General features: G+C 35.6%; 1 protein-coding gene across 9 annotated transcripts in view; it reads left to right on the forward strand.

Moving 5' to 3' along the window:
- The window catches only part of TAFA5 (TAFA chemokine like family member 5), a 448316-nt gene that overhangs the window by 420934 nt on the left and 10623 nt on the right, over positions 1–16759 (forward strand). Inside the window, exon 7 of one of the 9 annotated variants that reach the window (XR_004747733.1) lies at positions 8128–8547. The exons of the other annotated variants lie outside the window; for them this stretch is intronic. The gene's annotated coding sequence lies outside the window, so the exon portion shown is untranslated. Of the gene's footprint in view, positions 1–8127; positions 8548–16759 lie in introns of those variants that run through there. 9 annotated transcript variants of the gene reach the window in all.

The raw sequence follows: 16759 nt of genomic DNA on the forward strand, positions 1-16759 counted from the left end.
ATGGATGTGGATGACTCTTATGAATCCTCTTTAAAATTACAAATTGTCTTCATGAACCTTGATATCAGCTGTTACTTTTCCTATTAATATAGAAAATCAATATAGAAATCATCTAAAATGATCAGAAATCATTACCCTAGTTGTTGTACATATGAAATGAGATATTGTCCCCTGTCCTCGAAACTTTCCAGTTCAAATCTGTGAAATGAGGGAAGTGATATGTCAGATAAAGAAAAGGGGAATGATATGTCAGATAAAGAGAAGGGGAAAGCAGATAAAAGTTAAGAAGAGTACTTAGCATCTGTTATGTAGCATTTGTAAAGTTAATTTTAAGTTTATTTTAGTTAATGAATGATAGAATTGTGAAATATATGGTAGTCTGCAGATATCTGTCTGGTTTCTGAAAAGACTGAAAACTCGGCCCTCATGACAATGTGGTTGCTTGAAACTGTATCTGATAATTGTTTCAAATTCAGAAACCCTCTGCTGAAGCTTATTTCTTATAAGCTTCCACCAAATATATTGCAGGGTTTTATCAGTTTGGTCAAGTGAAGTTGATCTGAGCACTTTGGATTTAGCATTTCTTGGTATCACTGACTAATGACAACATTCCCTGAAGAAGAGTCACTATCATAAAGCGAGAGTTAGCCCACGTTTATCCCACAACATAACCTAAAATGTAACGCTGAATTCTCAGTTATGGGCCCCAATTATATGAGAAGGGTAAAAAAAGAGGGTACAAACAAGAGAAAGACAAGACATCTGTTCTCACTAACAGCAGTCTTGGCTATTTTGAAAACCTTGTTACTTATCTGAATATTAAGCTTATGGTTCTATCTCCAGTGGAGGAAGCCTACAGATCTGATGAAATAGTCTATGGGTCTACCTTGAGTTCTTGTAGGTATGATGTTTCTGTAGAAAGGAAACATAAGTTTGCTGGTGCCAAAACTGCAAGATAAAGTTTTGATAAAGTTTTTGAATACATTTTTTTTTTTTTTTCTATGATGTTCTATCTCCCAGTCAATGCTCTTGTAATGTAATCCTCTTTCTCAGGATACAAGGTTAGATTGCACCTAAACCAGTACAGCTATACAGTGTCTTGTTCTTTTAGGCCTGGCTGGAAGTTCCTGTCAATTTCTTTCACGTAGCAACTGCATATGTAAGTCAGTTGAATTCACTGATCTGACAAAAAGTTTATTTATTTACTTTCTTTTTTTAATGGGTTCATTTTCTATCAGACCAGTGAGCTTATCCACTTATTTCTTTGAAAGTATCATAAGTAGATTTGAAACAAGTAACTACATATGGTATAAAAGAAGGGGAAGAGTGAACACTACTTCTGTGCTAACGTGGTGTATAATGAAACCACACCTTTACTTCTGTATCTGGAAAGTCTAGTAATTAAAGTAAAGAGTTATCAAATTGGTACTTGCTTTAGTATTGAAATCAGTTATTCAGTTCCATCCCTTTGCTTTATTTTACACATACCTTCTAGTGTCTAAAGATAGTGGTGTCAGTCAAATGATGGTAACAATGCAAAATGTTGCCAAAAACTGTTACCATGTCTTTAATCTGAAAGGATTTACTTTTGATAAAAGTTAGCTAAGTTATTTTATGGAAACAAACAAACAAAAAATGTTTTGTTACAGGATCACATACAAATGCTTTTTTTTTTTTTTTTTTTTTACTACTGACGATGTTTATTTACCCTGTGTAGCAAAGTTCACCACTATTTTCCACGTGTTTTAGGTTTAAAATATATATGTGATATAGCCATATCACTGTATACAAGTACGGAGTTTATATCTGTAGTTTATACTCCAAATCAAAGTTTGCTGGCTTTGTTCTATACCAAAACAAAACAAAACAAAACAAACAAACAACCCACATCATTTCCATTCACATAAACCACTTTGTGCGATGTTTCCATTCACATAAACCACTTTGTGTGATCAGCCTTGTGATGATTCTGATAATCTGACAGTGGGTTGTTTCAACCTGCATTCACCAGCCAGCTGTTCACCAGAAAGGAAAGTAGTAATAGTGGTAATAAAAGTACATGATTTTTTTTTTTAAGAAGAGTTGTAGGTTAGAAACTACACAGATGTGACAGTTGTCACTCTAGAAGTTAGCATTAGAGGAAGCAAAATCCATCACATAGTATTGGATTATTAAAGGAATGGATATTACCTTGTCAGCCACTGGTTTGGGCTGCTTAAATCCTATATTTCTATAATAAACTACTCAGGTTGGATAAGTTGTTTAAGACTGGAGATAGCAGAGGTGCTTTCATTTTCATGGTCATAGTTTATCCTAGATCTCTGTTATTATTGTTCGTTTGCACTGTGGGGACTAGTACAAAAATGTTCATGTTTTGGTTCCAATTTTATTGGAGAGCAACAATATAGTCTTAGAACAGAATTGCCATGATTTGTACCAATTGGGAAACATCGGGCAGATTTAGTAAAGGAGCTCATGAGCAAGCAGAGACTGTACTTGTTGAAACAGTTGTTGAAACACAATTGTTTCAGGTATCTGCAAAAGAGAGACATGACAGTGAAGAGGAACTTGTACTAAAAATATTCATACAGCGACTATTCATGAGTTAGCAGCACTCCTATTTTAAATTAGGCCTGTGCACATAAAATCATTAATCTTTACATTCCCAATGGGAATTTAGGCTATACTCTTCAGTATTATAAATCAAGCAGCTTTGAAATGAATGAATCAAATTTTTAATGGTTTAAAATACTGTATTATTGACAGTATCAATTAGATGCAAAGGATGAGTTGACTACCTTGATTTTCATTCTTCTAAACATGATCTCAGAATAGCATTACATGCTACATCCAGTATGGCTTTCCATTTTTATCTTTTTATCCATTTTTATCTCTTTCTGTTCTATCTATTTTGATTTAAAGAAAGATTAGGAGTGCCTTAATTGTTGCTGAAGATATATCCATACCTTTATTTTAAATTTCCAAGTAATTTTGTTATATATTTTTTCTAGGTTATGAAGAGATTTTTTTTAATTTTTTATGTAACACAAAACACTAAAGAAAATTAATGGTTTAATCATCTTAGAAAAAAAAAAAAAAGTAAGAATAGTGGCAAAACTTAGAAATATATTAAAGGAGGAAAACGTTGGAAAAATATCTATTATATACTTCCCTTGAGGAAATATAATATCAGCTTGAACGATTAATTTACAGCATCTCAAGAATTCACTGAAACCCATCTTAAACTTCTTTATGTGATCAATTCCATTTTATTGTTGTGAGATTTATGCAATAAAATAAATAAATGGTTGATTTATCTTACTGTTCCACTTGTGTGACAAAGCATAAGACAAAAGAGATGAAGAGAGATGAAATTAACTGAGATATGGAAAATAACTGATTGTATGCTAATGTTTAGATTTATGAAGATTATTTTACACTATTTACAAGTTATTTTACACTATTTTTTAAATTCATTTTCAATGTTCCCTGAACATATCAAAAAAGGGATTCAATTAAAGGAACTATTTTTACATTAAAATTTGAATATATGTATCTGCAGATACAATCACAATGTTTTAGAAAGATTAAAATTATGCTTTTTGAATGGAAACTGAAGTTTTCTGTTTTTTCAAGACTACATAGTACAATGGAAATATGTTACGAACTTCCTAAGTGTTGTTCCTCCAAACCATGTTCTGGCGATACCATCACTAGGGATGAGGGAGTCATACCCTTTCTCTACATATAGTATACACAACATTTTTCTGATGCTGCCAGAAAAAAAAAAAAAAAAAAAGGGGGGGGGGGGGGGGGGCGGCGGGGGGAAGCAGAAATTAGAAATTATGTTTTTCTACGACATAAACTGAAATTAAGTCTGGGCTACAAAGAAGTTCAGAAGAGATGGAAAACTTATTTTACAAAATGAATGTCTCTTGTCAAAATCTTATTTTTTTTAAAAAAGGAGAAAATGGGATTAAAAATTATCTTTGTAACAGACTTTGTCTGAATTTGCGGTCAACTTTACAGATAAAATCCACTGTAGTCATAATTTGTGGCTAGTAAAGGATTTTACATGAACATCTCTTCCGGTCACTTTCATTATTCTTAGTGATGTCAAACACATGTACTCCTCTGTCAGTACAAGGCATTGTGGGCCTGGATCCTGCAATACATAGCACATAAGACTTTTGTATAGAACTTCCCTTACTATCCCTCTGCTTACAGTTACAGTCAGGATCAACAAAGCTTCAGAAGTCAGCAGTAAGCCCAGAATGTAACTTCCCAGTCATAATCAGTGAACAACCACTTCTTCCCTGGATGCTCTCTTAGCATCTCATCTACTTTTGCCTGCAACTGAGAGTATGGCTGTATTATTATTATTATTATTTATTATTATTATTATTATTATTATATAGTTGTAACTAAGTTGGGTCCTAGCTATTCCAATGATCAGCAGGGATCATTTCCCTGCCAATTTTATAAACATTTTATAAACAGCTGAATGCTGTAGTGAGGTAAAGGGCTGAAGAGACAACACAACCGCAGAGTGGAGAACTAGTTTCTCTGCTAACTAGCAGCTGTGGGAGAAAAACTTCTTTCCCTGAGTTTTTCAGTAGAATTGAATAATAAAACTTATAATATTATGCTTATGCTGGTTTGTGTGTGTGTGTGTGCACATGCGTGTGTACACATTAAATGATCCCATATGCTAACAGACTCATGCTTTAATTTGAGGTATGTAGGAAGTCTTAACCTCCCAACAAAATCTATTTAAAATCAAAGAGTGTTGCCAGCAGGTTGAGAGAGGTTGTCTCTCTTCTCAGCCCTGGTGAGGGCACATCTGGAATTCTGTGCCCAGATTTGGGCTCCCCAGTACAAGAGAGAACTGAAACTATGGGAGACAGTTGAGTGGGGGGGCTACAAAAGTGATTAGAGGACTGGAGCATCTCTCTCATAAGGAAAAGCTGAGAGTGCTTGGCCTGTTTAGCCTGGAGTAATGAAGGCTGAGAGGGGATATTATCAATGTATACAAATATCTTAAGGGAGGATGTCAAGACAATGGGGCCAGACTCTTTTTGGTAGTGTCCAACAATAGCATGAGAAGTAGTGGTTACAAACAGAAACACAGGAAGTTCCATCTGAACATAACTTAAATGTGAGGGTGACATAGTGCTGAAACAGGTTGCCCAGAGAGGTTGTGGAGCCTCCTTCTCTGGAGATATTCAAAACCCACCTGAATATGATCCTATGCAATATTCTGTATGTGTCCTTGCTTGAGCAGTGGGATTAGACCAACACAACTCTTCCAACCTCAGCCATTCTGTGATTCTATGAAAATATTTTGTGAAGCACAGGACAGCCTGCCATTCCATGTCCCATTTTGTACCGTGTTTTTTACACTTAAATTCCAGTCAGCAGGTGGTAATCATGAGAAGTGTGCTCAAGGAAGACATTAAGTGTTTTCCTTGAAAGGCAAACTACATGTGCTTACATGTTTTAGTTTCTACTGAATTTTGGTTGTAAGATCATGTCAAACACCTGCATTACTTGCAACTGAAAGTCACAGAGGAGAAAATAAACACTCTCCTGCAGAGTAGTATGCAACCTTAACCATTAAGTAGCTAGGTCACTGTGGCAGATTTGTTTATATATATCATAATTCATGGGACTGTCCTTTGTTCCAATATTAGCATAACCACAGCTCTCACTAACAACCTGCAGCTTTTAGTTTTACTTATTTTTTACTAAATAAGATAGAGCAAAATGGAATTTCTCCAGGCTCTTGCCCCCTCCTCTCCCCCTCCCCCCTCAGTTTTTTTTTATTTTTTTTTTTGTTTTTTTCAAACATGAATATAAGAAACAGTCTTGTCATGGAGGAAATGCTGTTCAAAGGAACAGAGAATTTCTGTACATTTGCTACCTTTAATAGCTACTCATCCACAGCATACATGCCTTAAATTTTACCTTCCATTTTTCCATGATGGAAATAAATGAATAGATGTGACTCTGAAGCTAGGGGGAAGCATTTGAAGGAAGGAGAATAGCGTGGAGTGTGTGCATGTGTTTTTTTTCTTTTATAAACTTTTTTTTTTTTTATTTTTTTTTTTTTTCAGCTGTCTTAGAGGTCATTCACACAGCTTTTATACCTTTAATTTTTCACATGGTTTCAGTTGGCTTCCCTTGGATCAGGGCTTCACAGGGCTGTGAAGTTGGTATTTGCGGAAGCAGTGGCTGGAGTGAAGACACTTTCCAGGATCATAGTCTGTCTCTTGATCACTTCCTATCTTATTAAGTGTAAATCGTTCATTCACTGCATGACCATTAAACTAAATGGGCAATACTGGGCCCCAAATTAGCTGTAGAAATAAATTGGATATTGACTATAAGGCTTCAGTGACAGGTAAAGCTGCATTAAGGTGTGGGGTTCTATAATAGACATTATGCTACATATGAGTTCTTGAAACACCAGCCTTTTCATGTGCCTGTGATGTACCACAGACAGGCAGCAGTTTTCTTCAAACAGCTGTACAGGACACAGTACTCACCTTCTTTTGTGCACTGTAGCCCATTGGTGGTGAACAATGAAGGAGATGGAGCTGGGACTCCTTTATTCTCACCAATTTATGTGTGTTTGTTAAAGGTAAAATGTGAAAAAAGTGTCAATTTTTGCCCCCTTGTATTTGGAGCTGAGAGCTGAGACAGCCTGTGGGTGTCATACAGGAGCAGCAGATATCCTGTGCTATCTTGAGCAGCTTAAAAATTACATTGTAAAAATGGTATTTTCAAAGCTATACCTTGTACAAGGAGAAGTAAAAGTTGTGGTTATTTTTTAATATACACATATTTTTTAAGTCAAAACAAGATTGCCATAAAAAGCGGCCAGCAACTCTTTTAACTGTCCCTTTTTCTTGTGTTTTCAATTACTGATAAGTAATTGAAAAAATAATTTCATTACTACAGTTTATGGAACAAATATTGCAAAAATATTTTATTCCTATATCTAATAACTATCAAGATCACATCAACAATAAGAGCGTGCATTAGTGGGTAATAAATGCAGTCCTCAGAGTATGTATTAGAAACTCACTTGCTTCTCACTTACTGCTGTGCAATGTATGAAGCTGTAGAGGAAACGTCAAATAGGACCCCTCTGTCTGTGGTACTTCCAAAGTTATTTACCTTTGCCTCAGTTTTATACTTTTTTGTTATCCGTATTGATCATAGTCTGTGTGGATCAAGGAAGTTTCAGCCTATACCATCGTACCTGTTGTGGTAATTGTGAATTCAAATCCTGCTTTCCAGTTTATTCAGTATCCCTCCCAGCATCATGTTTTCATCTTTTTAAGATGGTCTCAGTTCTACCTTCTAATTACTACATAGTAACATTTCCAGCACAACCTCTTCTTAAACTCCTGCTAATGCGCTTGAGCATATTCATAATTAATCTCTAAGTATTATTTCACTACCATTGCCTAGTTTCATTTAGAACACATTTTTCAATTTAGCTTATGACAGTGTCATCCCTTTCTGGTAACCATCGATAGAATAGGAATATTTGTTTCTCTTTCAATTTCTGTTCCTATTGCCAACCCCATGATCACTGACTTAGAATTATACAAATGTATCAAATTCCAAAATTCTAACTTTGTAGAAGAAAACTACTATAAAAATCCTCACGTTTTTGTGTAATAATTTTATGATACATTCAGGAAAGCTTTTTTTTTTTTTTTTTTTTTTTTTCTAGAACATCTTGTTGAGTTTTTCAAGAACAACTGGTTGAGATTTTTGAGAGCAGGTCAGACCTTAGTCATTCCAGTTAGCTCTACTTTGCAGATTTCCACTCTCCCTGTGCTTCAGCAATTGGAAATCAAGTTAACTTCATTAAGAAAAGAAAATTAGAAGAAAATTAGGTGTCTTTCTGAATTCATTATTGGTGAGAAACATCTTCTGCAGAGTGATTTTTCAAAGGCAATGTGCAGGCTGAGACTTGTGATTAGTGAGGTTGAAGAGATATTCAGTAGGATATCTGCTTCTCCATCATATGCAAAACTTGTCAGTGTACTTTGCTCATCATGTAGATATTCCCCCTGCATTTTGTGATACTGTATTTATCATCCCTTTCAGATTATATTTACATTGGATAACACCTGAGTGATATTTACTCAGTAAATATTCAGTTATGCTACAGCCTTCAAAATATTCAGCATCACTTTCAAAAATTATTTGAACTCATGAGGCATAGAACCCATTCAGCTTTATTCATTCTCACATCCTTTTCATAAATTCCTGAACGATATAGCCCATGGTCAATACAGAGGTGAGTGTTTTCTGACAGAGAGGTCAAGACTGTGTATTTAAAATGTTTTTCAATGGGCACACGATTAAGGCACAAATGTTAATGGAAATATATTCCCAGAGGGTGGAAAGAGGGATGTAGGCTTTCTTGAACAGAAAAAAATTATTTAACTACGTGAATTCTCTAGTACAATATATTTGTGTATATAGTGTTTATTGATGAAGCATAAATCCAAGACTGTTCAACAAGTATTTTGACTATTATCCTTAATTTTTGTCATTTTATGAACAACCTGTTTTCCCCATTAAAATTCCTTACAGGCATAGCATTTTACTTCTGTACATACCCAGAGATGTCGTTAATGTGGTAAAGCTGACCAGTTTAGTACCTAAGAGCTAAGTGTGTTCGATACACTATGTGTGTATTCACTCACTTAAGTCTGAACTGAGACTGAGCCAGTACATTTTGATACTCTGGGGTTCTGCAGAAAACACAAATCCAAAGGTACTTTCTTCAAAAACTAGAGCAGCGGAAGAATGCACCATCCAGCTTTTTGGTAAGTAAATGCCAAAATTCAGTCCCTCAGGAGGTTTCATGTTGTCTGAATGTTATTTTGCATTTGGCAATATTAGCCTGGGGACTAATATTTCTGGGAACCTCTGTTTGTTTTTGTTTGTTTTGTTTTTGTGCTGTCTAAACTTCTACAAAGTGAAATTATCAGAAGTCAGCTATTCTGCTCTACCTCTCTGTATGCAGACTTTTGCCATTTAGTGCTTCTAAGGCAGAAGATTGTTGAAAACTGATTCTCTTTCTAAGGAAGTGGCTGGTCTGCTGCAATTTATTCCTGTGGGAGGCAGTTCCCACAGCTGCCATCCTACTTAGCTACTGGAAGCTGCAGTTCCTAGTGAAGAAAAGTAGGCAGTCATCCATGATCTTTGGAGCCTGTACAGGTTCATCAGCATTCAGTACAGTAAGGCATCTGAACATGTCATGCTGGGGGTAATGAATTGAACCCTTACATTTAGTGGCTAAACCTAATTAAAAATAGTTACTGATGAGGTAAGAAACTTGTGTTCTATTTTCTTTTCAGTGTGCGTGTTTGAAATCTACCTCATCTCTAGTCTACAGGCAAAAGCAAAGGAGGACAAACACTAAGCTTTCTGTGATTTAGATTTACCACTGTAGCCAGTAGCATTGCAAGGAGGAGAGAGAAAATGATGCTGCAACCTAGCACAGAGGATGTTCTTTTGAAGTGGTCTTTTAAATAAATAAATTAATATATAAATAGCTTGAGTAGTTCTTTACACATCATCTTATTAAAAATAGACTTGAATCTGTGAACAATTTGACATTGCACTCTGAGGCATCCACCAAACAAGTTCTAATAAGAACCTGCAGACTTGAACAATTCAGCTGAGTGCTTCTCTGATGTAACTTGTAATAAAATTTAATAACTTTGTCATGTTAATAGCCATACCACTTCCTGATACTGCACCTAAATATATCTCCTTAGTCCCCTTATCTCTTTCTATGATATAAAGTGTTACAGAAGTGTACGCCTTATTCCCTGCTAAGAATACCAGAGAACAGCTTTCTTTCAGTTTATAGGTGATAGTTCTAAACCTCAAGGACTCAACCAAGAGTTCAGTTTACTCTTCTTATTTGAGATTCAAACACTGCTTTCCCCCAACTCACCAACTTGCCAAACAGAAGTTTTCTGCCACACTTTTCAGTTTAGGACACTACACGATATATTTTTCATGAGCAGAATATCCTTTGCAGAGATGACTGGGAAATAAGCCAGTTATAATGGTCTCAGGAGAATATGCAGGATTTCAGAACAGAAAAAAAGATGTATACTTATATTTAAATATATGAATGTCTCTCAAATTAGCACAGCAAATGGCAATTGACAGCTTTTGATGAATTTTGGCACTAATTTCAGATCAAACTATGTATGAGGCTTTAAATTAAAATGTAATTATCTCTTTGTTGACTTTAATACAGATCTGAATCTGTAGTTACTGAGTTGTCTTATTATCCATATCCTTTTTTTTTTTTTCTTTTTTTTTTTTTTTTTCCAGATTTTTATTCTGCTTGGGTATTTCTGGCCTATCAGACAACTGTATATGTCATATGTGAGCAAACTATTGCCATTGGTAGGAATGATAAGATCATTTACAAATCATCCCATTTCCTAATTTTGATGGCAAAGTGCTCAGTTGCAGTTTATGTGTTTGGCCTTGGATGCCTGGTCTAACTTTGAGAAAGATGTCCTCTGGCAAATATTTATTTCTATCTGGAGTCAGTCCAAAGAATTCCAAATGTCAGACCTCTGACTTATCACCATGTCAGATTTTGAATGAAATAATCCAAGAAGAGAGTGTATTGATTGAATATGCAGATGCTATATTATTCAGAGAATACTAGTATAATCAAATAATGACATAAGTACACTTTAAAATGGGATATAATTTTGAAAATGTGTTCTGTTACATGTTGATAGAGACAGCACTTTGAAAGTCAGTATGAAGAATTTGTAAAGTTAATTAAACATACTTTATCAGAGTAAGCTTAAAGACTCAAACTTGCATATGTTGTAAGAAAGTAAACCCTCCTTGCCACCACCTTTTCACCTTTTAGCCAGATTATGTGCAAGTGTGGAGTTTTTAAAAGATAAGGGAGAACAATCAGGAATAAAATGGAACTCTCTTTACCCAAATACTATATCAACAAACAATAAAAGCTAAAATTCAAATTATTTGTTAAAACTTGATGTTTTCACTTTTTTTTTTTTTTCATTGAAGTATTTTGACATTTAAAATTTTGGAATACAAAGGAATTTACTGGCTTTATCACTTTTTTCTTTTTGTTACTATTTTGACATTAGTTTATGGCATATCAGTACCAATTAAAAACAATGTAGCAGTTCAACTAGATGATCTTTGAAGGTCCCATCCAACTGAATTATTCTATTCTATTCTGTGTTTTGTTCCTACTGATGTGTTATAATTTATTGATCAAATCCATTTTTATATAAGCATTGTATTTTGTAACTGTCTTACTTTAAAGTATTAAAACCTAATACTACTTAACACTGATTAAAAAAATCTAGATGAAACTGTCCCCTGCTTGCACTGTAATGAAAAGACCCTAAGCATCAAATGTACTAATTAAAGGAGCTGTTTTTCTTTAATATCTTTCCTTGAAGTTTTTTTTTTTTTTTTTTCCCCTAGGAAGATGAAAAGATCATCTGCTCTTTAGAAGTTGCATACCATACAGTTGTTTATTAAATAATAAAATAAAATAACAACTATTTGGATGAGGGAATCAACTGTATCCTCAGTAAGTTTGCAAACAATGCAAGTTGGGCAGGACTGTTGATCTGCTGGAGAGTAGGAAGGCTCTGTGGAAGCATCCAGATAGGCTGAATTTATGGGCAGAGTCCAGTGATACAGCATGCAACAAGGTTAAATGCCAGGTGCCCCTGATGGGTCATAACAAGTGAATAGGCCTGGGGATGTGTAGCTACAACGTTTCCTGGCAGAAAAAGACCTGGGAGTGCTGATCAACAACCAGCTGAGCATGAGCCAGCAGTGTGCCCAGGTGGCCAAGAAGACCCATGGCATCCTGGCCTGGAGAAATAGTGTGGCCAGCAAGACCAGGGATTGTCCCCTTGTATATGGCTCTGGTGAGGCTGCACCTGTAACAGTGTTCAGTTTTGAGCTCCTCACTACAAGAAGGGTATTGAGTTGCTTGAACATATGTAGAGAAGAGCGATGAAGCTTGTGAGGGGCTAGGGAAAAAAGGCTTATGAGGAATGACTGAGGGGTTGTTTAGTCTGGAGAGGCGGCTGAGGAGTGACCTCATCACTTTCTGCAGCTACCTGAAAGGAGGTTGCATCAAGGAGGGTGTCAGTCTCTTTTCTCAAGTGACAAGTAATAGAATGCAATGAAAAGATCTCTAGCTGTGCCAAGGGCGTTTAGATTAGATATTAGGAAGAATTTCTTCTCAGAGAGGGTGGTCAAGCATTGGAATGGGCTGCCCAGAGAAGTGGTGCAGTCCCCATCTATGGAGGCAATTAGGATGCATGTGGTGTCTATGGCACTAAGGGACACGGCTTATTGATGGGACTCATTATGTTGAGTTGGTGGTTGGACTAGGTGATCTTGAGAGTCTTTTACAACCTGGATTTTGATTCTGTGTTTATTAAAATATGAAAACAATAATTAGTGATATCCAGATTCATTTTTCTATTTAAGGCACTTACCAGTTACATTAATTGAGAAACTAGTTGCTGTTAGCCTTCTCCATCACCAATAAAGAGTCATAGGATCTTCCAATTCCAAAGATAATGCTTCATTTTATTTACGTGATAAAAGCAAGTATATTTTTCCTTTGAAGACTGTAATGCAATACATTTTTAGAGCACTGGGTAAGATTTATGTATTCTAATTTGTGGCACCTAGCTACAATAACCAAGATATTTGTACATAGCAGCAGTATGCTATGAAAAATACTGTTTTGGCACCTCAAAATATCTGTTTTTCTTTAAAAAGTGTCCTTGACTAACAAATTCCTGAGATGCACAAAGGTCAGTAAGATAATTAGAGCCCAGGTTTTTATTTTTCAGATAGAAGTAATATATATTTTTACTGATTTATACTAATTTATATTTTTACAGATAACATTGTGACACAGAAAATAAGACATCTCAGTCAATTCTAACTAACAAGTGATGATAATTATTTAAGCAATAAATGTCAGAATTAATAGTATATATTCATGATAGGATATCATATTACAGAGTACTACTCCTGGGATGCAAAATGAGAAAGTAATTTATTCACTTTGAAATGAACGTTTAACTTTCTGAAATATATTTTTTTTTCCTAAAGTGATATTATTAAATATAATTTTTATGTGTTCTTGAACCTATTGAGTCCAGCAGTGATGAAAACCTCATGAACAGAGTTAATCATTGTGTGTAGAGGAAAGCTGCAGCTGAACCTTAAAAGCAGATGTGGCTGCTGGGTCAATGTTATGCTTGCACCTTGCATGGCTGTCTTTCAATAACATATTCCTGCTTATGGTGTCAGTCCTTAAGTGGTCCCTGTGAATCTTACAGAATACATGGATCACACCCACAATGTCTCCTACACATTGTAGATTTTCTCCCCTACTTAAAAAAATAAATTTGCCTTTTTTTTTTTTTTTTTTTTTTCTCATTTCTGTTTAATTCATGAAAACTGGCCAGTGTCAGACAAGTTAATTAGTCCTGATTCACTGACATCTCCAATAAATTCATAGCCTAAGTCAAAACCTACTTTGGGGAGAATATATAGGTCTCCCACTGTCAGTAGAAACTCAAACCAGATGATGTCACTTGTGCATTAGTTCTGTTCTATATGACATGTAATTTCTGACCTCAAAGGAAAGATTGATCATGACTTCTTCCATCTGATATTTATGAAATGTTGCCTAGCATGTCTGGCAGAGTCAGTAATACATTCTTCTCTTTTTCTGTTTTGTGTCTTGTTTCTATAGCATCTGAGTTTTGTGTGATTTTTCATAAAACATTCTCAAGTTTCACCCACACAGGCCATCTGGACTACAGTTAATATTTTAGGACCTATCCCCTTAACTTTGATGTACTTTCTTGTAACTGCTAAAACATGGTGATATCTCTTCCTTCTGTCTCGAGAACCTCCCCCTCACAAACCCAGACATTTCAGAGGAATCAAGGGCTTGATACTGCCAGCAGCTGAAGTCTTTCAGATCTCCTGTATTTTCTTCAAACCTGATAAAATCTATGATGAAAAAAAGAAATCTCTGAATTCTCAGCAGCAAAAATCTTACTTTAATGACAAAAGTCCTAAACTATAAAATAATATAGTAAAAGATAAGGTCCATGTTAGTTTTTCTTGGAGCTTGTTTGTTGCATTAGATTAGAAACCGGTACAATGATGAACAGCATAGAGCACACCAGGCTGGATTTGACTAATGACATTGTCAATACCATATCTTGGTCCCTGTCTTCACCTGAAGCTTGTTTGCTTCTCAGGTTCATTGAATTTTGTCTGAGTAACTATGTTATGAACCAGCAAGGTCTCTTCTACACCTCCAATTGGAACAAGTGAGGAACAGAAAGTGGGGCATTTTGCTCTGATTTAACCCAGATATGTCTCTTAAATAGCTCAATTTTGAAATATTCTCAGGGTCTGATGTACTATTTGTCATTCTCATATTGTGAAAACAAGTTTGAAAGATAACAAAGGTCAGAAAAATGTTTCTAGGAAACAAATTGACAGCTCTCATAACACTTGTAATGACATGTGAATAGTGTAGTAAGATACTTATCTGTTATCCCATCCTCCTGAACTTCTGGGACTGAGTGATCACTGCAATCACATTTCTCTCTTAAGGGTGGACCCACACAAATTTCTCAGTCTCTGTCTCATACCCTTAGCTAGCTTGCTTTTTAGACACAGGGACTGATCACAAGATTGATATCTTAACCCTGTTTTCTGTCATCTGTGTGACTCAACCCTGATGAAATGCTCAGTCAGACAAATATGACTTGGGCAGCAATGCATATTACACAAGGACCTAGTGGGTAACTTGAGACCAAATGAGGCCCACAGCGTCACAAGGAGGAGTTGCCTGGGACTCTTTTCAACTAGATAAAAGAGAGTAAGGGTAGAATTCATTTCCTTGAATTCGTGTTCAGGGCATCCAAGATTCTCAGATACCTTCAGGAACTTGCATGTATGACACAAGGCCTTTTGAAGCAGCATCTGGAAGTCAGGGCACATGCCAGAGGTTGTCCTACAGGCCCTAAGCATCTGTGTTTAGACAGAATTGAATTCTAGATTTTGTTGACCCTGATGCCATCACATGCAGATATATAAATTTAGGTCTCCTAAACTCTGAATTTGACCCAGGGAAATTGCAGTAACAGGGAGCTGAAGGACTGTCATGGAAGAGACATAGTATTAGCAATCTCTAAAATCTGATTAAGATAGGTTACTAAAGGGTAGATTTACCCCACTTTTGTGAGTGGATTATGAAACTAGATAAGGTGGTAAGATTCTCCCAGACTGATATCTTTGTGTGTCAAGTAAAAATTAAACTTCTCCTGAACTCCAAAAGTTGAATTGCAGCTGCTTTTACATTAGTTCTATCTTTTTTGGATCTTTTATTCAGTTATATCTTTTAATTTCTACAAAGTTAATTGTAAATTATAGCAAATTCTTAGATATTTGCCACAGTTTATTTTTCTTCTTTTGTTGTTTGTTTTCAGCTGTTGCAGAAGTATGATCACCACAGCACTGCTTGCCAAAATATCATAGAAACAGGGTAGGGAGGGTAATAGTGATCTTGCCAAATAATTTAGATCCAATATGCTGCACACTGTACAGACTGCTCTGCCTCCAGTAAATAGCAACACATGGGTTGTTTTTTGAACTACTGTATTGTACGTATGTGTTAGGTTTAAATATATTCGCATTGTAAATCAGAATGCTACACCTATAATGTGTTTAGGTGTCTGTCTTGCTACTAAAGGATTAAAGATATTTTAATTGGCTAATCTGGGATACTGACCCTTAAATTCCTACACACTTTTTATCCTTCATCTCAGCTGTCTCATAGTCATGCAAAATTGAAAACTGGAGAATGAGCACAGATGTACAAAAGGATATTTTAGTTGGGATTATAAGAATTTATCACAAAACAAATATAAAGCATTTCCCAAAAGGAAGTACAGGAGGACTTGAAAGTCTGCAAAGGGAAGTCTGGGAAGTTTTGTGCTTGCACTGAAAGTGGGTAGAATCAAGGTATAAAAGGCTGGACTGATCTGTGCTGATACAGGTTTGTGTTGTTTTGCATGTACCTGTAAAAGGGTTGTCTAACAACAAATCTGTTTTAGAAAATTTTACATTTAGAAAATGTGACTTTCTTTGCAGTGGTCATAAGGACTAAGAGCAGTTGTGGGCTTCTAGTTCTGTGTCCCAAATACATTTGAACTGTTTTTAAGACCATGCTAGCTTTTCTGTCTTTACCATAACTGTATGTTACTCCAACTGTAGAATGCAGTGTGTGTTCTTTTTTTTTTGTTTTCAAATGAGGCTATGAAAATTTTCCTTCATTTGTCTTTACCTCACCTACATACACATATCCCTCCTCTCCCACTCCATATATTTCTCCACTTCCTACTTTCTCCTCAAGTCATAAATGAAGGCTAAGTAGATCAATTTTAAATACTGGGCTTTCTTTGCCATACTCAGCATATTTGTAAAGATTGCTTGTTAAAAAAGTCATCTACTGTGGTACATTGCTTTCTGGAATGATGTGAAACATGACTGTTTTCTTAAGCAATAAATTGTCAGATGGAATACATAAAGCAGACACAGTATCTCATTGGTGAACACTGACTATTCAATTCCTTCACTAGCAGTT

The sequence above is a fragment of the Oxyura jamaicensis genome, chromosome 1 (genome assembly GCF_011077185.1).
Source record: "Oxyura jamaicensis isolate SHBP4307 breed ruddy duck chromosome 1, BPBGC_Ojam_1.0, whole genome shotgun sequence".
In the NCBI taxonomy this organism is placed as follows: Eukaryota; Metazoa; Chordata; class Aves; order Anseriformes; family Anatidae; genus Oxyura; species Oxyura jamaicensis.